This window comes from Nerophis ophidion, linkage group LG05, assembly GCF_033978795.1.
Source record: "Nerophis ophidion isolate RoL-2023_Sa linkage group LG05, RoL_Noph_v1.0, whole genome shotgun sequence".
Classification (NCBI taxonomy): Eukaryota; Metazoa; Chordata; class Actinopteri; order Syngnathiformes; family Syngnathidae; genus Nerophis; species Nerophis ophidion.
Genome location: NC_084615.1, coordinates 53,136,300 through 53,162,935, shown reverse-complemented (window position 1 = coordinate 53,162,935; position 26,636 = coordinate 53,136,300).

Here is a 26,636-nt window from a genome sequence, read left to right as displayed (position 1 = left end):
CAGAAGGTGATGATGTATAAATAATCAAATGTGTAAATCAACATGTGAAAAGGATAGGTGACCTTTGACCAACATTCAGGTATGGCTTTGGAAGGCTACTCTAGACAACCATCTGCGTTAGTTAAAACCTTCTCAGCACAAGTGTAATGGTTTCAGCAACAAGGCAGTAAGGAGGTACTTGTTATGACAGGACACTGATGAGGAGCATGTTTTTGGAGCCATAAACATCACGCGGTAGCGGAGGTTGACGTGACACAGCGCGTGCTGATGTGGGGGAATAATGGGATGTTGGGCAAGAGTCCGAAAGACTCCGGATGTGTCACGATCCGGTATGCGGATCGTTTATTGTTTTGCCGCTTATATGTCTTTGTTCATGTTTAGTTCTGGACTCTGCCGATTCCTTGTGTTTGAGCACTTCCCCGTTTGTTTAGTCACCATGGCAACGTTTTGTGCTCCTCCTCACGGGCTCCTGTCACACCTGTTGTTGATTATCATTTGTGTATTTAAGCCCACCTGATTCCTCAGTTCGTCCTCGGTCCATTACTTGCTTTTCGCAACACGTCACGTTTGGTATCCTTCTGCCCTCGATTATTTTGTGCTAAGTTCCGCCTTAGCTTCACGTGCGTGTGGCACGTCGTTTAATGTTTTCTGTTTCCTGCTACGTTTTTAGCATTAGCTTTCCGTGCATTGGCACGCGCTTTGTTTTTCTCCTTTTTTGCACCAGGGTTCTTTTGTTTTATTATATTAAAACATATTCTTACCTGCAATCCTGCTGACTGGTAGTGTGTGCATCCACGAAGTGGCAACTCCGCGCAACAAGTGCGCCGAACGCGTGACAGAATGGACCGAGCTAAAAGCCACTTCGCACTCCTCCAGCCCCAGCAAGAACAGGAGTTCCTCTCCGATGAGGAAAAATCGGAGATCTTCTGGGAGCTCCGAGCAGACTCTTGTCCATGGGAGAGCGAGGACGACATTGAGCTGCCGGAAGAGGATCTCCCGGCCGAAGCAGTGGTGGCCTGGGAGCTATTCATGGCGAGGATAGCGGACGCGGAGGAACGCTTTCGCTCCCAGTCTCAAGCCACCCCGACATTCCCCTCAGCACGCTGTACGCCGCGCGGTGACGTCACACCACCCAGGAGGAGAGCACTCCAGCAGCGGCCAGGCGCCGCGCAGGGGCGTGCACAAAAGGAGTGCAGGGCTTTCCCCTCAGCGGCGACTGCCAGGTGCTTTCCATGTGGCTTTTCTTCCCCGGCACCTGCCTCCGAGTCCGAGTCCAAGCCGGCCTCCGAGTCCGAGTCCAAGCCGGCCTCCGAGTCCGAGTCCGAGTCCAAGCCGGCCTCCGAGTCCGAGTCCAAGCCGGCCTCCGAGTCCGAGTCCGAGTCCAAGCCGGCCTCCAAGTCCAAGCCGGCCTCCAAGCCGACGCCCAAGTCCAAGTCGACGTCCAAATCGGCCTCCAAAACGACGCCCGAGTCCAAGACGATGTCCAAGTCAACGTCCAATACGACGCCCGAGTCGACGTCGATGTCGGCGCCCGGGTCCACGCCGAGCATCAGGTCCGGAACCGCGCCGGGCGCATCTCCCACAACGTCGGATGTGGGTGTGGCCGTGCCCAGCTCGTCCTCCACGCAGGGCGCTTCCACCTCCAGGGGTGTGGCCGTACCCCGGGCGTCCTCCTCAGCGGGTGCTTCCACCCCCACGCCGGCCACGGTGGTGGCCCTTTCCAGGGCGTCCTCCCCGCAGGACGCGCCCTGGCCCTCGTCAGCCACGGATGTGGCCTCTGCGGGCCCGCCCGCCTAGACTTTTGTGGTGGCGGCTTCCCACCCGCCGCCGCTGCCTGTGGTGTCCTTGGTGGAGTCAAGGATGCAGGACTTGTCAGCCCTCCACCAGGTCCTCCCTCCGCCCTCCCTTCTCTTTTGGACTGTCTAGTTGTGGGGGGGTTTGTACTTCGGGATTTTTGGGGCATCTGGGATCTGCCCCTTGGGGGAGGGGTAGTCTCACGATCCGGTATGCGGATCGTTTATTGTTTTGCCGCTTATATGTCTTTGTTCATGTTTAGTTCTGGACTCTGCCGATTCCTTGTGTTTGAGCACTTCCCCGTTTGTTTAGTCACCATGGCAACGTTTTGTGCTCCTCCTCACGGGCTCCTGTCACACCTGTTGTTGATTATCATTTGTGTATTTAAGCCCACCTGATTCCTCAGTTCGTCCTCGGTCCATTACTTGCTTTTCGCAACACGTCACGTTTGGTATCCTTCTGCCCTCGATTATTTTGTGCTAAGTTCCGCCTTAGCTTCACGTGCGTGTGGCACGTCGTTTAATGTTTTCTGTTTCCTGCTACGTTTTTAGCATTAGCTTTCCGTGCATTGGCACGCGCTTTGTTTTTCTCCTTTTTTGCACCAGGGTTCTTTTGTTTTATTATATTAAAACATATTCTTACCTGCAATCCTGCTGACTGGTAGTGTGTGCATCCACGAAGTGGCAACTCCGCGCAACAAGTGCGCCGAACGCGTGACAGAATGGACCGAGCTAAAAGCCACTTCGCACTCCTCCAGCCCCAGCAAGAACAGGAGTTCCTCTCCGATGAGGAAAAATCGGAGATCTTCTGGGAGCTCCGAGCAGACTCTTGTCCATGGGAGAGCGAGGACGACATTGAGCTGCCGGAAGAGGATCTCCCGGCCGAAGCAGTGGTGGCCTGGGAGCTATTCATGGCGAGGATAGCGGACGCGGAGGAACGCTTTCGCTCCCAGTCTCAAGCCACCCCGACATTCCCCTCAGCACGCTGTACGCCGCGCGGTGACGTCACACCACCCAGGAGGAGAGCACTCCAGCAGCGGCCAGGCGCCGCGCAGGGGCGTGCACAAAAGGAGTGCAGGGCTTTCCCCTCAGCGGCGACTGCCAGGTGCTTTCCATGTGGCTTTTCTTCCCCGGCACCTGCTGTAAATCTGCCTGAGGGACGCGTGCGGCGCACACGCATAAGGCCAGCTCCCAGGCTTTCAAGCGCCCACCCTCCCATGCCCTCGACTGCCTCCAAGCTCGCACAAGACCCCCCCCCACCAACTCCATCTGGCATCTGGAATCTGCTTCTTGAGGGGGGGGGCAAGGCTGATGGCGTGTCAGTGGCACAGGCGGACCTCCTTCCATTGAGGTTGCTGCCTGCCTTGCCGCTGGCTCCGCCCGCGTCAACAGACATGCCACCTGCCCCAGTGCCAGTACCACGTCAACCTCCAATGCCAAGTCCACGGCTAAGGCTAATCCCAGTACCGGTACCACGCCAACCTCCCACGCCGGCACCACGCCAACCTCCCACGCCGGCACCACGCCAACCTCCCACGCCGGCACCACGCCGGGCTCGACCTCAAAGTCTAGGTGCAAGCCGGCCTCCGAGTCCAAGTCCAGGTGCAAGCCGGCCTCCGAGTCCAAGTCCAGGTGCAAGCCAGCCTCCGAGTCCAAGTCCAGGTGCAAGCCGGCCTCCGAGTCCAAGTCCAGGTGCAAGCCGGCCTCCGAGTCCGAGTCCAGGTGCAAGCCGGCCTCCGAGTCCGAGTCCAGGTGCAAGCCGGCCTCCGAGTCCGAGTCCAGGTGCAAGCCGGCCTCCGAGTCCGAGTCCAGGTGCAAGCCGGCCTCCGAGTCCGAGTCCAGGTGCAAGCCGGCCTCCGAGTCCGAGTCCAGGTGCAAGCCGGCCTCCGAGTTCGAGTCCAGGTGCAAGCCGGCCTCCGAGTCCGAGTCCAGGTGCAAGCCGGCCTCCGAGTCCGAGTCCAGGTGCAAGCCGGCCTCCGAGTCCGAGTCCAGGTGCAAGCCGGCCTCCGAGTCCGAGTCCAAGCCGGCCTCCGAGTCCGGGTCCAAGCCGGCCTCCGAGTCCGGGTCCAAGCCGGCCTCCGAGTCCGGGTCCAAGCCGGCCTCCGAGTCCGGGTCCAAGCCGGCCTCCGAGTCCGGGTCCAAGCCGGCCTCCGAGTCCGGGTCCAAGCCGGCCTCCGAGTCCGAGTCCAAGCCGGCCTCCGAGTCCGAGTCCAAGCCGGCCTCCGAGTCCGAGTCCAAGCCGGCCTCCGAGTCCGAGTCCAAGCCGGCCTCCGAGTCCGAGTCCAAGCCGGCCTCCGAGTCCGAGTACAAGCCGGCCTCCGAGTCCGAGTCCAAGCCGGCCTCCGAGTCCGAGTCCAAGCCGGCCTCCGAGTCCGAGTCCAAGCCGGCCTCCGAGTCCGAGTCCAAGCCGGCCTCCGAGTCCGAGTCCAAGCCGGCCTCCGAGTCCGAGTCCGAGTCCAAGCCGGCCTCCGAGTCCAAGCCGGCCTCCGAGTCCGAGTCCAAGCCGGCCTCCGAGTCCGAGTCCGAGTCTGAGTCCAAGCCGGCCTCCGAGTCCGAGTCCAAGCCGGCCTCCGAGTCCGAGTCCAAGCCGGCCTCCGAGTCCGAGTCCGAGTCCAAGCCGGCCTCCGAGTCCGAGTCCAAGCCGGCCTCCGAGTCCGAGTCCGAGTCCAAGCCGGCCTCCAAGTCCAAGCCGGCCTCCAAGCCGACGCCCAAGTCCAAGTCGACGTCCAAATCGGCCTCCAAAACGACGCCCGAGTCCAAGACGATGTCCAAGTCAACGTCCAATACGACGCCCGAGTCGACGTCGATGTCGGCGCCCGGGTCCACGCCGAGCATCAGGTCCGGAACCGCGCCGGGCGCATCTCCCACAACGTCGGATGTGGGTGTGGCCGTGCCCAGCTCGTCCTCCACGCAGGGCGCTTCCACCTCCAGGGGTGTGGCCGTACCCCGGGCGTCCTCCTCAGCGGGTGCTTCCACCCCCACGCCGGCCACGGTGGTGGCCCTTCCCAGGGCGTCCTCCCCGCAGGACGCGCCCTGGCCCTCGTCAGCCACGGATGTGGCCTCTGCGGGCCCGCCCGCCTAGACTTTTGTGGTGGCGGCTTCCCACCCGCCGCCGCTGCCTGTGGTGTCCTTGGTGGAGTCAAGGATGCAGGACTTGTCAGCCCTCCACCAGGTCCTCCCTCCGCCCTCCCTTCTCTTTTGGACTGTCTAGTTGTGGGGGGATTTGTACTTCGGGATTTTTGGGGCATCTGGGATCTGCCCCTTGGGGGAGGGGTAGTGTCACGATCCGGTATGCGGATCGTTTATTGTTTTGCCGCTTATATGTCTTTGTTCATGTTTAGTTCTGGACTCTGCCGATTCCTTGTGTTTGAGCACTTCCCCGTTTGTTTAGTCACCATGGCAACGTTTTGTGCTCCTCCTCACGGGCTCCTGTCACACCTGTTGTTGATTATCATTTGTGTATTTAAGCCCACCTGATTCCTCAGTTCGTCCTCGGTCCATTACTTGCTTTTCGCAACACGTCACGTTTGGTATCCTTCTGCCCTCGATTATTTTGTGCTAAGTTCCGCCTTAGCTTCACGTGCGTGTGGCACGTCGTTTAATGTTTTCTGTTTCCTGCTACGTTTTTAGCATTAGCTTTCCGTGCATTGGCACGCGCTTTGTTTTTCTCCTTTTTTGCACCAGGGTTCTTTTGTTTTATTATATTAAAACATATTCTTACCTGCAATCCTGCTGACTGGTAGTGTGTGCATCCACGAAGTGGCAACTCCGCGCAACAAGTGCGCCGAACGCGTGACAGGATGCAGCCAGTTTTAGGATAGCAACAAGTATACTGAGCCAATGTAGAGTTGGTGCAAGAGTCACATGTGTAACAACCAATGTATTGTTGAGAATAATGTCATGTGTTGTATCTCCATAGCAATGATATAGCAACGGGGTACCCACCCCGAAACCGAAGGTATATAGAAATGTTGAATTCGCTATTATACGGGATTTCGTTCTTCAACGTTCCATCGAATGGACCACAGGAAAGACCTCTGAACTGCTTGGACTGAAAAGAACATTCCCAGCTCTCCAAACAGAACTCAATTCGACTAAGAAGAGACTTTCCTCCATTTTTGATCCCCCCCTGCGACGAAGGCAAAAGGGGAACAAGACTTTCGCTCTGCCCAGCCGAGGACGCAGGGCGTTGGCCGCTCGGGCTTTGGCTCTCGGCCACCACCACTTCTCCTTTTTGGCCTCCCCTCTTCTGTCTCGCAGCCGAAAGCTGGATGTGATCGCCGGGCCGGGCGACCCATCTGGCTTCCTCCAAATTGCATTTTTTAACACTTTTAGACTTTTCCCCTTTTTGGAAAGCTCGCTTCGATTCCTTCCCTTTTAGGGACACTTTTCGGGTTTTTAATTGACACCTCAGTATCCCATTTTAGTACTTTTTCCAAATTTACGTACTTTTTGTAGTTTTCGGTTTACCGACTTGATTCACGATTTTCAGTATTCCGATTAGTACTTTTTCCCATTTTGGGGTTTTTGTAGTTTTCGGTCTATTGTGACTTGATTCATGATTGTTCCCATTTTTGGGGATAGTCTCTTTTTAGGCTGCATTTGATACAGCCTCCCAATTTAAGTATTTTTTCCCATTTTGGGGTTTTTGTAGTTTTCGGTTAACCAACTTGATTTTGATTTTTCCGATTTATGGGAATCGATGCGAGCTCTCCTCTTTTTGGGAACATTTGCGACATCCCCTGAAGAACCTGGCACAGTAAGACCCACCTCAACTTTTATTACGAATGATTTTTTGCAATGATTTTAACCATGATTCTTTGATTATTATTTGGAATGATTTATTGACGCTGTGCAAGGCTTACGCTATTGAACCTGTATTAAAAAGCATCATCTAAAACTAGAATAATTTCATGTCCCTGTTTACACCTCGTCCTAAACGTAATGTTTTAGGGCTTTCACATGTCCACCACCTAGCTCTGAAGGGTCACTCTAACGCAGTCCACTTACAATATGTCCTGGCTTTTACATATTCTAGCCCCCGAATTTAACCTAGTCAGTAACAAGAGCCAAGATTCATTAGAGGTGAGCTACCCATAAACGGTGGGATCCGTGAGTTAGACCTGGCCTTAGGAGATAGGCTTCTCTGCCGGGGGGACCACGGAAGGAAGAAGGACAGACGCCGGACCACCAGGACCATCCCAGGGTAGTAGAACTAGGCTCATCGCCTCGCCATCCAGCTGAGTAGGGCCCACGTCGGTGGTGCAGCCGGTAAGACCGGTTGACCCGAGGGGACATTACCCGTAGGACGGAGTGCTGGATTTTGACTAGCAATAGGTATTGTGCGTCAATCACCGGAATCTAACAATATGTATGTACATATACTGTATATATACATATCTGGATATGTATATATATTCTAAATTTTCCTGAGGGAACTCTCCTGAAGGAATCAATAAAGTACTATCCATTTATATATATATATATATATATATATATATATATATATATATATATATGTATTTATATGTACATATACAGCGTATATGTATGTATATACATATGTAAATGTATGTATGTATGTAGATATATGTACATGTATATACACATATAGTCTACTGTGTGTATATACACATATATAAATACATTGGAACTATTTGCACTTTTGCATTTGTATTAATTACAGTAAATTACTTAATTGAACTAATAATTCATACTATCTGTAAAAAACACCCCAATATTTTGACAGAAATGCAATTTTATCATCAGAATGTCAGCCATAAACATTTTTTTTTGTTTTTTACTTTTAAGCTTGTCATTTATTTGTTGTAAACTTGAGTAGTTTTATCTAAATTAACATATGGTGTATTTTGAAGTGAATTTGCCTGAGAGTACATTAATTGTCATCTCCTTCTCATTTTTGCACTGGTGTATGCATCGACCTGATCATTGACAGTATAACAATACACACCCTTTACATAATCATCCGCAATTACTGTAGGTAAAGGAGCATGTACGGTCAAAATGAATTGGGTGAATAATCTGCGTGGATGTATGAATGTTGATATTTGAAGTGTGAGATTTGGTGGGACAATTTCCACCTGCTTGGTATTTTTACTACTCATGCTTTGTGATAGTTCTCCCACTGGCCCCCGTGTCAAGTCTTCATGGCTGGAAAAGTTTTCCTACGAAGATGTCAGCCTGCTTCCTTTGACATCTGTGTGGGAGTGAGTGCTCTGTTATCCCCGCACGGTTGTTACGTGATAAGACTGCCACTCTGTGGGACGTTCTCCACTGCAATTATCATTTCAACGACCGTGTTCTCATGCCCCTGCTTATTTGATCTATTCTCCCCTCCTCCTTTTAAAGCTTTTATTGTTTTTCCTTAGCCCTGTGTCCTCCCTGTCCATCACAGACATTGATTAAGTTCTGTTGCTTCACAACTCAGTGTAAATGATGACTTGGGTGTGCATATTGTCAATACACTGCTCTACTGATATAGACACACAAGCACAATCACATACACACACACAGGCATGCACGCACACACACACCTTGGATTCGAAAGGAAACTGTCCATCCAATTCCATGGAGGCAGTTGGATTCCAACCTTGCAGTGTAATTGCCATCAACATGTTAATTTGCTCTTTTTATTTTCTTTCCAAATGAGACGTTACATCCCTACCTGTCAGTAAACCGACAGTCACCGTGGGCTTGAAGACCAAAACAGTTTATTTATCCACATTAATGCTACATCCTTCACCGCCACGCTACGATCAGTGCATATTCGCATGATGAATGCCGACTTTGTATTGAAACCCTCACCCTGACATCCCCTTCACCTGTAGGTGTGTGCGTGTGAACAAGATTAGAATGTCAGGTATCTTCAGGCACGCTTCATTGAAACTCATTTACTGTATTTCATTATCTTGGAGGCACAATGGGAAAATGATGTTCAGGTCAGGTTAGGTTAATATTGTTACGAGTTCCAAAAGTCCAAAGGGTAACGAGAAGACAAGGGTGCTCCCATCTGAGATTGGTGTTCAAATAATCATCAATCAATCAATCAAGGATTATTTATATAGCCCTAAATCACTAGTGTCTCAAAGGGCTGCAGAAACCACAAAACAAACCGCAACGACATCCTCGGTAGAGCCCACATAAGGGCAAGGAAAAAATAATACTTGCACATGCAGTGTACCTCATATTCTTGGTTAGTAATCCCTTCCAAAAGGCTCGCCAATATATGTTTTGTCATTTTATGTATTTGTTATCAATGTTGTAGGTTTTCCCTCTACCCTAAAGGCCTACTGAAATTAGATTTTCTTATTTAAACGGGGATTGCAGGTCCATTCTATGTGTCATACTCATTTCGCGATATTGCCATATTTTTGCTGAAAGGATTTAGTAGACAACATCGACGATAAAGTTCGCAACTTTTGGTCGCTAATAAAAAAGCCTTGCCTTTACCGGAAGTAGCAGACGATGACATCACCCGTGTGAGGGCTCCTCACATCCTCACATTGTTTATAATGGGAGCCTCCAACAAAAAGAGCTATTCGGACCGAGAAAACGACAATTTCCCCATCAATTTGAGCGAGGATGAAAGATTTGTGGCTGAGGATATTGATAGCGAAGGACTAGAAAAACAAAAGGCGATTGCATTGTGAGCGACTCAGATGTTTTTAGACACATTTATTAGGATAATACAGGAAAATCCCTTATCTTTCTATTGTGTTGCTGGTGTTTTAGTGAGTTAGATAGTACCTGATAGTCGGAGGGGTGTGTCCACGGGTGTGTTGACGCCAGTGTCTGAGGGAAGTCACGGCAGCTGCATGGACGGCGCAAGCTCCGCAGATCTCTGGTAAGAGGCTACTTTTTACCACAATTTACTCACCGAAACCTGCCGGGATCCATGTTCGCTTGACCGCTCTGATCCATAGTAAAGCTTCACCTCCGGGAATTTTAAACAAGGAAACACCGTGTGTTTGTGTGGCTAAAGGCTAAAGTTTCCCACGTCCATCTTTCTTCTTTGACTTCTCCATTATTAATCGAACAAATTGCAAAAGATTCAGCAACACAGATGTCCAGAATACTGTGTAATTGCGCGATGAAAAGAGATAACTTTTAGCCGCTAGTGGTGATATCCCCTCCAAATCGAGACGTCACGCGCACGCGTCATCATACGCATCATTATTCCGCTACGTTTTCAACAAGAAACTCGGCGGGAAATTTAAAATTGTAATTTAGTAAACTAAACTGGCCGTATTGGCATGTGTTGCGATGTTAATATTTCATCATTGATATATAAACTATCAGACTGCGTGGTCGGTAGTAGTGGGTTTCAGCAGGCCTTTAACACCAAAAAGCAAAAATTGGGAAACAATTATTGCATTGATGTTTTATCATTTCATACCACAGACTTAAAAGTGCACACTAGATGGCAGTATAAGTGTTTACGCAATGCTTATTGTTTTTTTACTGTACTGTTTTAATTATTACTGATAATAGTGATAATTAATTATAGTTACAGAAAGAAACACCTCCAACGATTAGCTGTGTGCTCTGTCGTCCACAAGTTGCAAAAATTCTTCATGTATGTTTTACACTTAAGAAGTGTTTGTCCATCTTAAACATGTATTTATGTTACAAGACATGTGTCCCCACACATTAAGAACATTTGTAAACTGTTGAGAATGATCTACAGCGCTAGTTGTAAATGAGAGACGATGACATATGATCATCACACTTGAACATCTCTGTCATGTAAATGCTGCCTTAGCTTGGCTTTGCTCATGAAAATCTGTTCCTAATTCCCTTAGTATGAATAAATAAAGAATTAAATACATAAACTAGGATGTCAGGACACCAGTAGGTTGCTAATGGTTTATATACTACATACTACTTTACCCAGAAGACTTAGCGACATAGACAAGAACAGGAAGTATGTCTGAGTTACACGGAAAAATGGAAGTTGTGCTGTTGAGCAAAAAATACTTGAGATTTATACACACACATTTATATATATATATATATATATATATATATATATATATATATATATATATATATATATATTATATATATATATATATATATATATATATTTATATATATAAATATATATATATTTATATATATAAATATATATATATATATTTATATATATATATATAAATATATATATATATATATATATATTTATATATATATATAAATATATATATACATATATATATATATATATATATATATATATATATATATATATATATATATATGTATATATATATATATATATATAGGGTGATCAAGTTACAGTATTATTTGTTTTACATAAAAGGCCTACTGAAACCCACTACTACCCACCACGCAGTCTGATAGTTTATATATCAATGATGAAATATTAACATTGCAACACATGCCAATACGGCTTTTTTAGTTACTAAATTGCAATCTTAAATTTCCCGGGAGTTTCGTCTTGAAAACGTTGTGTAATGATGACGTGTACGCAAGACGTCACAGGGTTTTAGGAAGTATGAGCGCTAAGTACACACACAGCTAAAACTTGTCTGTTTAATGGCATAATTGGCATAATTACACAGTATTTTGGAGAACTGTGTTGCTGAATCTTTTGCAATTTGTTCAATTAATATTGGAGAAGTCAAAGTAGCAAGATGGAGTTGGGAAGATTTAGCCTTTAGCCACACAAACACACGGTGATTCCTTGTTTAAAATTCCTGGAGGTAAAACTTTACTACGGATCAGAGCGCGGTCAAGCGAACATAAATCACGACGGAATGTCAACCAGCAGGTTTCGGTGAGAAAAGTGTGGTTAAAAAGTCGCTTCTTACCGGAGAAAAGCTGAGCTTGCCCCGTCCATAAAGCTGCCGTCGACTCCCCTGAGACACTGGCGTCAAGACGTACACCTCCGACTATTAGGTACTATTTAACTCACTAAAAAGCTAGCAACACAATAGAAAAATAAGGGATTTCCCGGAATTATCCTAGTAAATGTCTCTAAAAACATCGGAATCCGTCCCATTGCAATCGCGTTTGTTATTTTTTGAACTTTTTTTTTTTTTTTTTAACCAATATCCTCAACACGAATCTTTCATCCTCGCTCAAATTAATGGGAAAATTGTCGTTTCCTCGGTCCGAATAGCACTTTTTGTTGGAGGCTCCCATTAAAATCAATGTGAATATGTGAGAAGCCCCCACACTTGCGACGTCATTGTCTGCGACTTCCGGTAGAGGCAGGGCTTTTTTCTTAACACCGACAGTTGCAAACTTTATCGTGGATGTTCTCTACTAAATCATTTCAGCAAAAATATGGCAATATCGTGAAATGATCAAGTATCACACATAGAATGGACCTGCTATCCCCGTTTGAATAAGAAAATCTCATTTCAGTAGGCCTTTAAAGACTAATTACACTTTTGAATTTATATTAATCATGATTAATCTCAGGTTATTATTTGCTTGAAAATACCCCAATATTTGGATAGAAATGCAATTTTGTAGTCAGAATGACATTTCGGAATGTTTTTTAAATATTTTAATGAACTGCAAACTCATTGGTTTCACATCTACCAGCGTGGTGATTGGTTTGGCCTTTTTTGGTGAAATGATACTGTTTGAATCAAACTTAAATTGAATGAATCACATGTTTTAGAGTAATATGAATAGGCTACAGAAGAAACAAATTGCTCAACAAATTAAGTTTAAAGGGGAACTGCACTTTTTTGGTAATTTTGCCTATCATTCACAAGCCTGACGTAAATAGTTAATAAATGCAAACACAAGTCTGCTTACAATGGCGTCAATAGGAGTCACTCTTTTCTGTCTATAAAAGCCGTTAAAAAACATCCATTGAGGTTTAATGTACATGCTGTAAGTTTATATGTATTGTAGTAATGGGGACATTTATAAAAAACGTTGAATATTTACATATTTTGCTAATTTTAAGCATACGCAGCGCAACTAATAAAAAAAACGCATCATATTTACTTTTTTTGTCAACAATATTACAAATTTTTTGAAGACATCCGTGTTGAAAAGCTTAACAAACAGCATATGGCCCCCGTATGGCTTATGCATGCGTCAGACCCTCAGTGCATGGCGCTCCAGACTATTACTGACAGTTGTGGTCCTACACAAATAATAAATGAACCAACACATCGCAATGGTTAAGTTAATGCCTGGGGTGTCCCACCTCTAAAGTTTTGCTACTCCCGTACACGAAAGTAATGTCCAATCATTACCTTTTAAAATACGAAGTTCTGACTCATTGACAACAAGTTACTAATAACCACTTCTTTAACCACAAAGCCGCAACATTAATGCTGTTACAACTACGACTCTTGCTGGTCTCATTTCCTTGGTAATAGCACCATTCCCAAATTATGTGGGCTCACTAATAACTTTACCGATACCCTGCGCAACGCCCATACTTGCCAACCCTCACGGATTTTCCGGGAGACTCCCGAAATTCAGCGCCTCTCCCGAAAAACTCCCGGGACAAATTTTCTCCCGAAAATCTCCAGAAATTAAGGCAGAGCTGGAGGAGGCGTGAGTGGCGTGAGTGACGTGTATAAAGAGCGTGTCTGCCCAATGACGTTATAACTGCAGAATGATCGAGGGCGAGTTCCTGGTTTCTTCTGTGGGTTTATTGTTAGGCAGTTTCATTAACGTCCTCCCAGCGCAGCAACAACACACAACAATAGCAGTCCGTTTTCGTCTATTGTAAAGCAGTTTGTCTGCCGTAAACAGCAATGTTGTGACACTCTTAAACAGGACAATACTTCCATCTACCGTACATGTATATGGCTAGAAAAACAAGAATGGACAATTCAACCCTTAACTCAACAATGAGTAGATGAGTGTGTGTAAATGTGTAAATAAATTAACTGTCACGATCCGCTACTCGGATCGTTTATTGTTTCGCCATTTATATGTTGTTGATCATGTTTAGTTCTAGACTCGGCCGATTCCTGTGTTTGTGCACTTCCTGTTGTATCTTGTTTCCATGGTTTCTTATTTGTCCCAGCTGCTATGCCTTTGTCGCACACCTGATGGCAATTATTATTTGTGTATTTAGGCCCACCTGATTCTTTGGTTTGCTCTCGGTCCATTGTTTGCTAACGGCAACAGTTACGTATGTATTCTCTGCTTATCTCTGCTTTAGTTGTGCTAAGTTCCATCTTAGCTTCGCGTGCGTTCGGCACGTCACTGTTTTGGACCCTTTTGCATCTTGCTAAGTTTAGCGTTAGCTTCCGTGCGTAGGCACGCGCTTTATTTTGTCCTTTTGTACCAGTGTATTAAAGACCAAGTTCTTACCTGCAATCCTGCCTGTCTGGTCGAAGTGCATCCTTGAGGTGGCAACTCCGCGCATCAAGTGCGCCGCAATGCGTGACATGAACACTGAAATTCAAATATTCCATCCATCCATCCATCATCTTCCGCTTATCCGAGGTCGGGTCACGGGGGCAGCAGCCTAAGCAGGGAAGCCCAGACTTCCCTCTCCCCAGCCACTTCGTCAATTCAAATATTTATTGTATTTATTTATATATATATATATATATATATATATATATATATATATATATATATATATATATATATATATATATATATATATACATATATATATATATGTATACATATATATATAGCTATAATAGCTATAATTCACTGACAGTCAAGTATTTCTTATATATATATATATATATATATATATATATATATATATATATTGTGATGCTTTGCTTGCATCATGGTGGGATTCTTGTTCTCTTGTGGAGGCAGTTTGAGTAGGACACAGCGTAAAGGTAAGAATGATGATTTATTTAACTATAAAAACGAGCTAAGAACCAAAACACTTGCACGAAGGCACTAGAAACAAAACCGACAGAAAGCGCTAGCATGAGCTAGGGACAAACAACAGAATAGCGTGGAAGCTAAAGAACACAAAAGTAATTACCACAATGCGGGTAGAGCGACGTCACCTGTTGCATGGAAGCAAATGAGAATCCGAGAACGAACGGCAAACAAAGGCAGGCTTAAATAAGGAGATAATCACAGAGCAGGTGCGTGAGAAAAACAAACGGCAGGTGACACAAATACGTAGCTATGGCAACGGAAACGAAACAGGAAGTGCCATTAGGAACTAAGGAAGTCTAATACTAAACAGATGTGATACAAAACAGAACAAAAACCAGAATATGCCATGATCCGAGTGGCGGATCATGACATGTATATACATATGAAATATTTGACTTGGTGAATCTAGCGGTAAATATAGAATAGAATACAATACCATACAATAAAATAGAATGTACTTTATTGATTCCTGGGGGAAATTCAGCACCACAGGTCGCTCACAATAAACAATGATAATAATAAATAATATAATATATTATATACATCATATATGAATAATATAAATATACTCCTCCCCTCTTAACCACGCCCCTCCCCCAACAACGCCCCCACCCCACCCCCGACCACGCCTCCCACCCCCCACCTCCCGAAATCGGAGGTCTCAAGGTCGGCAAGTATGGCAACGCCAGTGATATTATAGCACCACTAAGGTTAAAAAAAGGCCCCTAAAAGAGGTATCCCTTGGTTTACAGAACAAACCAGATCTCTTAAACTATCACGTATAAAGTTGGAACGCAAATGCCGTGCGAATAAGGTTTTCTATCAAGCATGGAGTAAAAGTATCACTTCAATCTCATACACCTCAATAAAATTGATCCGAAATATTTGTTTATCACAGTAGCATTGCGAACCCAACAAGGCACTTGCCTGATGACTTTATGCATTTATTAACTGAGAAATTTGAGCTCATTAGAAAGAAAATTAAAACATAAAAATAGCCAGTCCAGCTCCAGATGGGTTATATTAACACAGATATGAATGCAAGTATGACGGATATTGCCCTCCAAAATAATCTTTCTCATTTTGAATAAATAACTTTAGAGGAACTCTTGTGACTCGTAAATGGGACAAAACAAACACTATGTTTACTAGACCCATCTGTTGGGAAACTTATAGAGGAGTTGTTTGTAATATTAGGAACATCAGTGCTAAATATTATTAAATTATCACTTTCCTCTGGTACTGTTCCATTAGCTTTCAAAACAGCGGTTACTCATGCTTTGCTCAAAGACCTAACCTCGATTCTGACCTCATTGTAAACTACCGACCGGTGTCGCACCGCTCAAAAGTGACTAGTGATCAATTGCTAACAATGGATGCTGATGCGTCATACATGTTGCTGCTACTAGATCTCAGCTCTGCATTCGATACCATTGATCATAACATTCTATTAGCATGTATCAAAACATGTATTGGTATGTCAGACTTAGCCTTTTTTTGGTTTAACTCTTATCTTACTGACATGATGCAGTGCGTCTCCAATAACAACGTGACCTCGGAGTATGTTATGGTAATGTGCGTAGTTCTACAAGGTTCGGTTGTTGTTCTGCTGCCTCCGGAGTCCCTTGAGCTGAAAGAACCCAATACGACTCCTTCAGCTTGACAGCATCCCAGAACCACTAGCGGGTTCTGGGATTACCCCCATGGCAGGCACCAACTAACTTCCGGCCACAGCACCAATCTGCTGACTCGACAATAGGGACATGGAACATGGTCCACTAGGACTCAATGTCCAGCACCTCACTCGTAAAATGTTCGAAATTCTTCCGGTAGTGGGAATTGAAACTCTCTCTGAATCTGCTAAACATTTTCAGCAGACCCTGACGTTTGGGTCTGGCGGATCTGTTTGGCACCCTCACCCATCATCGGAGCCAACTCAACACCAGGTGGTAATTGGTTGAACGCTATGCCCCTCTCTTTACTCGAGTGTCCAAAACGTAAGACGGGAAATCCGATGATACAACCACAAAGTCGATCATCGAACTGCGGCTTAGGGTCTCCTGGTGCCAAGTGCACATATGGACACCCTTATGTTATGGATAATCTGTGACGAGCACAACACTCCAATAACAAAAGAAACACTTTAGTTTAGATCAGGGCGGCCGTTTCTCCCAATCACGCCTCTCCAGGTCCCACTGCCGTTGCCAATGTGAGCGTTAAAGTCCTCCAGTAGAACAAGGGAATTACCTGAGTAAGCGGTAAATATCAGATTTGAAGGACCTTGGAGCAATCAGACTCACAAAAAATATCTGGACAAAAAACACATGTCGCTTATTCCATATTTTATTTCTATTATTTGTGGAGCCTTTTTTACATTTAAACACTATTTTAGAATCTATTTTTTTTTTTTTTTTACCAGTTTTTGCCTACTATTATTGTGAAATGAAACCACATTTGGTTGTGTACTGTGTTGTTCTCCTTGAAAGCTTCTTCTGCAATCAATAAGTGTATTGATCAGCGAGAACAATAAATGAAAGGTGTGTGTAAGGTGTGTGCTCGTTTTGTAACTAGTTTACGAGTAAGTTAGGAAAATGTGTTATCTCAGTGTAATTAGCTATAGTTAATCACAAGGGTTTCTTAGATCAGTCGACTATTCGATGATTCAATCCATAGGAGTCCGATTTGAATAAGAACAACGCAGTGGAATCGTCGGCCATTAAACCTTCCTCGGTGGGACTTACAGCACGCTGTGTCGTTGCACACCTTGGGTGAGCAACACCCGTGATCAGCCTAGGGGTGACTCGTTACAGTTAAGTTAAAGTACCAATGATTGTCACACACACTAGATGTGGTGAAATTTGTCCTGTGCATTTGACCCATCCTCTTGTTCACGCCCTCGGAGGTGAGGGGAGCAGATGGCAGCAGCAGTGCCGTGCCCGGGACTCATTTTTGGTGATTTAACCCCCAATTCCAACCCTTGATGCTGAGTGCCAAGCATGGAGGTAATGGGTTCCATATTTATAGTCTTTGGTATGACTCGGCCAGGATTTGAAGTCACAACCTACCGATCTCAGGGCCGTCACTCTAACCATTAGGCCAGTGGTTCTCTGGGGGTACTTGAAGGTATCCCAAGTGGTAAATATATTTATTGAATAATACTTCAACAAAATATGAATGTAAATTCATAAACTGTGAAAATAAATGCAACAATGCAATAGTCAGTGTTGGCAGCTAGAGTTTTTGTGGACATGTTCCATGAATATTGATGGTAAAGATTTCTTTTTTTGTGAAGAAATGTTTAGAATTAAGTTCATGAATCCACATGGATCTCTATTACAATCCCCAAAGAGGGCACTTTAAGTTGATGATTATTTCTATGTGTAGAAATCTTTATTTATAATTGAATCACTTGTTTATTTTTCAACAAGTTTTTAGTTTAGTTTTCAACAAGTTTAGAGTTGGACATGTTTTCTACCGAGGTGGCTAACTATGATGCGTGCAGTTTATCAAAGCAACAAACAAACACTCGGAAAATCCCCGTTACTGAGGTGGCTAACTATGATGCGTGCAGTTTATCAAAGCAACAAACAAACACTCGGAAAATTCCCTTACTGAGGTAGCTAACCATGATGCGTGCAGTTTATCAAAACAACAATCAAACAATCGGAAAATTCCCGTCGTATCAATTCCTAGATATGGTCGTAACTATACTAAATGCACTGGGCATAATAAACATAACATTATTAATATTGCTACTACAGATAATTTGATCAAAAATTCCCTAAAACAGCCCACTACCTATAATATAGGTTTTTTAAACATAAGACCATTGTCTCCCAAAACGTTATTAGTTAATGATATTATCAGGGACAACAATCTTAACGTCATCGGTCTCAGCGAAACCTGGCTTAAACCAAACGACTTTTTTGCGCTAAATGAGGCATGTCCTCCTAACTTTACACATGCGCATATTGCCCGTCCTCTTAAAAGGGGTGGGGGGGTCGCACTAATATACAACGAAAACTTTAACCTTAGTCCTAACATAAATAATAAATATAAATCGTTTGAGGTGCTTACTATGAGGTCTGTCACACCGCTGCCTCTACACCTGGCTGTTATCTCCCGCCCCCCAGGGCCCTATTCGGACTTTATCAATGAATTCTCAGAGTTCGTTGCTGATCTAGTGACACACGCCGATAATATAATCATAATGGGGGACTTTAATATCCAAATGAATACCCCATCGGACCCACCGTGCGTAGCGCTCCAGACTATAATTGATAGCTGTGGTCTCACACAAATAATAAATGAACCCACGCATCGCAACGGTAATACGATAGACCTAGTGCTTGTCAGGGGTATCACCGTTTCCAAAGTTACGATACTCCCGTATACTAAAGTATTGTCCGATCATTACCTTATAAAATTCGAGGTTCAGACGCATGTTCGTCAAACTAATAACAATAATAACTGCTATAGCAGCCGCAACATTAATACGGCCACAACGACAACTCTTGCTGACCTACTGCCCTCGGTAATGGCACCATTCCCAAAGTATGTGGGCTCTATTGATAATCTAACTAACAACTTTAACGACGCCCTGCGCGAAACCATTGATAACATAGCACCGCTAAAGTTAAAAAAGGCTCCAAAAAAGCGCACCCCGTGGTTTACAGAAGTAACTAGAGCTCAGAAATTATTATGTAGAAAGCTGGAACGCAAATGGCGCACGACTAAACTTGAGGTGCACCATCAAGCATGGAGTGATGGTTTAATAACTTATAAACGCATGCTTACCTTAGCTAAAGCTAAATATTACTCAAATCTCATCCACCGTAATAAAAACGATCCTAAATTTTTGTTTAGTACGGTAGCATCGCTAACCCAACAAGGGACCCCTTCCAGTTGCTCAACCCACTCAGCTGATGACTTTATGCAATTCTTTAGTAAGAAAATTGAAGTCATTAGAAAGGAGATTAAAGACAATGCGTCCCAGCTACAACGGGGTTCTATTAACACTGATACGATGGTATATACGGCGGATACTGCCCTCCAAAATAGTTTCTCTCATTTTGAGGAAATAACATTGGAGGAATTGTTACAACGTGTAAATGGAATAAAACAGACAACATGTTTACTTGACCCTCTTCCTGGGAAACTGATCAAGGAGCTCTTTGTATTATTAGGTCCATCAGTGCTAAATATTATAAACTTATCACTCTCCTCGGGCACTGTTCCCCTAGCATTCAAAAAAGCGGTTATTCATCCTCTTCTTAAAAGACCTAACCTCGATCCTGACCTCATGGTAAACTACCGACCGGTGTCTCACCTTCCCTTTATTTCAAAAATCCTCGAAAAAATTGTTGCGGAGCAGTTAAATGAACACTTAGCGTCTAACAATCTATGTGAAACCTTTCAATCCGGTTTCAGGGCAAATCACTCCACGGAGACAGCCCTCGCAAAAATGACTAATGATCTATTGCTAACGATGGATTCTGATGCGTCATCTATGTTGCTGCTCCTCGATCTTAGCGCTGCTTTCGATACCGTCGATCATAATATTTTATTAGAACGTATCAAAACACGAATTGGTATGTCAGACTTAGCCCTGTCTTGGTTTAACTCTTATCTTACTGATAGGATGCAGTGTGTCTCCCATAACAATGTGACCTCGGACTACGTTAAGGTAACGTGTGGAGTTTGCCAGGGTTCGGGCCTTGGCCCTGCACTCTTCAGCATCTACATGCTGCCGCTAGGTGACATCATACGCACATACGGTATTAGCTTTCACTATTATGCTGATGACACCCAACTCTACATGCCCCTAAAGCTGACCAACACGCCGGATTGTAGTCAGCTGGAGGCGTGTCTTAATGAAATTAAACAATGGATGTCCGCTAACTTTTTGCAACTCAACGCCAAAAAAACGGAAATGCTGATTATCGGTCCTGCTAGACACCGACCTCTATTTAATAATACAACTCTAACATTTGACAACCAAACAATTAAACAAGGCGACACGGTAAAGAATCTGGGTATTATCTTCGACTCAACTCTCTCCTTTGAGGCACACATTAAAAACGTTACTAAAACGGCATTCTTTCATCTCCGTAATATCGCTAAAATTCGCTCCATTCTGTCCACTAAAGACGCTGAGATCATTATCCATGCGTTTGTTACGTCTCGCCTCGACTACTGTAACGTATTATTTTCGGGTCTCCCCATGTCTAGCATTAAAAGATTACAGTTGGTACAAAATGCGGCTGCTAGACTTTTGACAAGAACAAGAAAGTTTGATCACATTACGCCTGTACTGGCTCACCTGCACTGGCTTCCTGTGCACTTAAGATGTGACTTTAAGGTTTTACTACTTACGTATAAAATACTACACGGTCTAGCTCCATCCTATTTTACCGATTGTATTGTACCATATGTCCCGGCAAGAAATCTGCGTTCAAAGGACTCCGGCTTATTAGTGATTCCCAAAGCCCAAAAAAAGTCTGCGGGCTATAGAGCGTTTTCCGTTCGGGCTCCAGTACTCTGGAATGCCCTCCCGGTAACAGTTCGAGATGCCACCTCAGTAGAAGCATTTAAGTCTCACCTTAAAACTCATTTGTATACTCTAGCCTTTAAATAGACTCCCTTTTTAGACCAGTTGATCTGCCGTTTCTTTTCTTTTTCTTCTATGTCCCACTCTCCCTTGTGGAGGGGGTCCGGTCCGATCCGGTGGCCATGTACTGCTTGCCTGTGTATCGGCTGGGGACATCTCTGCGCTGCTGATCCGCCTCCGCTTGGGATGGTTTCCTGCTGGCTCCGCTGTGAACGGTACTCTCGCTGCTGTGTTGAATCCGCTTTGGACTGGACTCTCGCGACTGTGTTGGATCCATTATGGTTTAACTTTCACAGTATCATGTTAGACCCGCTCGACATCCATTGCTTTCCTCCTCTCCAAGGTTCTCATAGTCATCATTGTCACCGACGTCCCACTGGGTCATTATTGTCACCGATGTCCCACTGGGTGTGAGTTTTCCTTGCCCTTATGAGGGCCTACCGAGGATGTCGTGGTGGTTTGTGCAGCCCTTTGAGACACTAGTGATTTAGGGCTATATAAGTAAACATTGATTGATTGAGTTATTTTTATATATTTTTTCCAAATAGTTCAAGAAAGACCAATACAAATGAGAAATATTTTGTACTGTTATACAATTTAATAAATCAGAAACTGATGACATAGTGCTGTATTTTGCTTCTTTATCTCTTTTTTTCAACCAAAAATGCTTTGCTCTGATTAGGGGGTACTTGAATTAAAAAAATGTTCACAGGGGGTACTCCACTGAAAAAAGGTTGAGAACCACTGCACTAGGCCACTGAGTAGGACCAAGGGCATACCATTAGGGAGTGTAGCTCCGACCGATTTGCTCGGGCAGGACGCCTCCCTCACTTTTCCCCTTTTACAATGATAATGATCCTTCAACAGGTTCACTTAGGGCGGGGGTCAGCAACTCGCGGCTCTGGAGCCGCATGCGGCTCGTTAGCGCCGCCCTAGTGGCTCTCTGGAGCTTTTTCAAAAATATATGAAAAATGGAAAAAGTCGGCAACCTTTACCACTCAAAGAGCCATTTCGACCCGTTTCACAAAATAAAGAAAAAAATGGGAGCCTCAAAAGTTTTTTGAAATTTAAAATGAAATAACACTGCATACAGAGTTGTTTTTTTTGTTGCTTTGTGCTGTATATAAACCAGGGGTCTCAGACACACGGCCTGCACCTTAATGAGAAAATGTAATGTTAGTGCGACCTGCGAGTTTTACATGAATGCTGCTTGACAGCATTACACTTATATTGAAGAGGTTCATTTAGCCTACTGATGTGTATTTATGAATGGTCGATTTATATAGGCTAGTAAGTATTCAATAAACCTGTTGAACTTGACATCCCGTTGCTGTGCCGTCTCCTTCCCCAGTAGAAACATAACATAATTGTTATAAAGCACACTGTTTATATGAAACATGCTTGACTGATTCGAGTATTTGGTGAGCGCCGTTTTGTCCTACTAATTTTGGCGGTCCTTGAACTCACCGTAGTTTGTTTACATGTATAACTTTCTCTGACTTTCTATAGACATGTTTTATTCTTTTTCTATCTCATTTTGTCCACCAAACTTTTAACGTGGTGCATAAATGCACAAAGGTGAGTTTTGTTGATGTTATTGACTTATGTGGAGTGCTAATCAGACATATTTGGTCAGTGCATTACAGCAAGCTAATCGATGCTAACATCTAGACTCGCTGTATGTACATATTGCATCATTATGCCTCATTTGTAGGTATATTGGAGCTCATTTAGTTTCCTTTAAGTCCTCAAAATTGAATTTATATCTCATGACACACTATCTGTATATAATATGGCTTTTATTTTTTTGCGGCTCCAGACGGATTAGTTTTTGTATTTTTGGTCCAATAAGGCTCTTTCAACATTTTGGGTTGCCGACCACTGACCTAGGAAATCCAGTCTCTGCTGTTTGTTTATTTCTTTTGAGACGTTTTTGAGGTGAAAAAAGTTGCAAAACTCTGCTCTTGCTAGCATGCATGCTAGCATACAAAAACTGTGTGGCTCAATCAAAATCTAAAATCTAGTGAATCAGACTTGACTATGTAAATCCTTAGTCAAAAGGCACCCTACTTACTTTATGTGGAGGGACGGAGCCGATGAGCCGACCGCTGGCTAGGAGAAATGGTTGTCCTGACCAAGATGGTGTACAGGAGGCGGGGCATGCAGCAGAGCGGAGAGGCGGGGCCCGCCTGGAACGACACTGCAGCCATCAGCGTCAGGTGCGTACATCACACACCTGCGCTCAATCGTTACATTTTCTGCTGCAGCATAAAAAGGGGGAGGGAGGAGCAGTCGTGGCAGAAGTAGGAGAGGAAACACACGACGACAACGACCACGAGAGCGACGAGATCCAGAGCGAGATGCCACCCCGCGGAAGACGTCAAGGAGTTGAATTGTCTTGTTCGCGCTGACTTTCTCAATTCTTGTGGTTGCAAGGCAGGATTGTGGACAGTCATTACTACAACCCTGACAACCGTGTAGCATAAAAAAAAAGCTGAGATACAGCTCTTATTTAAAAAATACCTATAAATTGAGGTACCCCTTTACTTGAGTCCCGAAAACACCAATTTGAACTCAAACTGCAGTTCGAATCCGGAACCTTACTTACTGCTATTACATTGTGCTGATTGGTATTTATTTTATGGTTCCAATAAAGCGCTCTGCCCTTGTCAAACATCGTCTGGCTATTTAAAATCTTCCTCACTCGGTTCCAAGTCAATATGTCTCACTGTGATGTTGGCCTTGTGGGTCCATTCAGTCCTCTTTTTCTTTGTGCAATCCATGCAGCCTCCTATATTTTTTTTCTTTGCCCTTTCACAATTTGGCCCACATGATACTAGTCAAACAGATCTTAAAAATCCGAGTACATGTGAGTGACTAGTGGTAGATTAAACATCCACAAAGGCAACGACAATCTTTTTTTTCTCCCCTGCTTCCCACTTATATAAATTAAAAACATTAATCAGATTAAGACTGGACTGGCAGGTGTGGCATAAGGCCAGAATTTCCATTTTTCTCTTCTCTGTATGAGAGTGTGAAGAAAAGATGGAAAGGGCGTGTAGAAAACACATTCCAGATAATGACTAGACACATAAAGCAATTAATAACACATAGCCTCTTTATCAAACTGTTCAAAAACATCTCTTTGGGGAAAAGAGATGAGTTTATCTCCCCAAAATAAAATATATTGTGTGTAGTGGTAAAGAAAACTAGGTAGATTTAGATGTTTTTAGCATGATATTTCCCACTCAGAGGTCCAAAAACACTGAAGTTGAGTCTTAACAAGACCCACTTTTCAAAGGTCTTTGTTAGATTCTTCCAGTTTGGAAAAAACTATTTCCAAAAACATTCACACCTGTGTACATTTTACTTAACTGTTCGTTAATTTCACGAAAACATATACTACATACTACACATAGTGACGGTGTGAAAATCCTGTGATTGACCGGTGACCAGTAGTCGGGGTTACGGCTGGCTCCAGCTCCTTGTGAAGTGTGAAGTGAAGTGAATTATATTTATATAGCGCTTTTTTTCGAGTGACTTAAAGCGCTTTACATAGTGAAACCCAATATCTAATTTTTACATTTAAACCAGTGTGGGTGTCACTGGGAGCAGGTAGGTAAAGTGTCTTGCCTAAGGACACAATGGCAGTGACTAGGATGGCGGAAGCGGGGATCGAACCTGAAACCCTCAAGTTGCTGGCATGGCCGCTCTACCTACCGAGCTATGCCGCACCATAAACGAATGCCATTTTTCTGGTGAGAAATCTTGTGACTCCTTACCCCAGACTCATTGGATGCGTAACAGTAATGGAATGTGGCCGACACCCGGCAATCCCCACTGACATTTGATGCATTGAAATAGCGGGGTCTTTTTACGAGATCTTGCCAATCCTCACGTAATCACATGAGAATGGGAGTTGTAGTAAAGCGAACCACAAACAGTTCTTTCTGCATCATTTACCCCCAAAAGTTCAACTATAGACTACCATGAGTCGAGCGTCGTTGTTTATTAAAATTAGTATTTCACCATGAGTATACACATTTATTAATGGATCAAAAATAGTTTTAACTGAAAACCTCTTTCAATGTGAATCATAATGGTGTAGAAGGGGAAAATATATAGATCCCGATACAATATTTTTTTTTCCACATCAAGAATGTGTGATACGAAGGATCAATATATATATATATATATATATATATATATATATCAGTTACTTGCAGTCATGATAGCGTGGCCTCACCTGCCGCCATCATGGAAAGAAAAACATTTTAAAAGAAAAAAAATAATCATATCGTTATATGTATCCAGTGATTATAGTATAAAGTTATTTTCCATTTAACTTCACCAGTTTTCAATTATTTTTTATTCAAAATTGCTTAATTTTCACATTTGCTGTTTAAATACCGAGAATTACTTGCGGTGAGTCACAGCCAGCTGAGCCTCCCGTGGATTGCGCAATGACTCGGCTAACTGCTGGCTGCTGTGCAGTGAGACTGTATTGCTATATGAATTATATTATACATTTCCATAGTTTAGTTAGCTGAGGTATATAATGTACAGTGTATTTTGTCAATAACTGAATGTGTGTAACGTATTTCTTGTGCTGGGCAATCATAAAACTGCAGCGAAGACGTACAATGTGAGGCTCCTGTTCTCCCGCCTTCTGGTGGTAGAGGGCGCTAATGATCCCGGAGATCATTCCTGTACTACTCGGCTAGCCCTGGGGATATCTGAAGCCGGTATGTTTTAAAGTTGACATTTGCCTGCATAACGTAAAAACAACCGTTCAACATTTTAGAACTACCGTATTTCCTTGAATTGCCGCAGGGCATATAGTATGTGCCTGCCTTGAAATACTGCCGGGTCAAACTTTGATGCTGAGTGCAAAGCAGGGAGGTAATGGTCTCGTTTTTAAAGGCTTTTTTATGACTCGGCCAGGGTTTGAACTCACGACCTACCGATCTCAGGGCTAACACTCTAACGACAAGGCCGCTGAGCAGGCTTAAAGGGTTAACACTTACATTCTCTTTTAGTGGGAGCAGTGTTGTTGATTTTTTTGGCAGTGCGTAGAAGTCTACTATCAGTTTTGGATTAAAAACACAAACGGGCCGGATGTGGCCCACGGACCGTACTTTGCCCATCCCTGATATAGAGTGAGGTTTACAAAATAAAACCGTTTGTTTTTGATGAAAAAACGACACATTACACAAGAGCATTTTGGACACTTCAGCAATGTGGGGGTGGGGGTACGGAATCTAAAAGAAACTACAAAAGCCTGATAAGATACATTAAGGAACAAGGAGTAAAATAAAATAACAATAAATCAACAAATGTAATAGGACTCT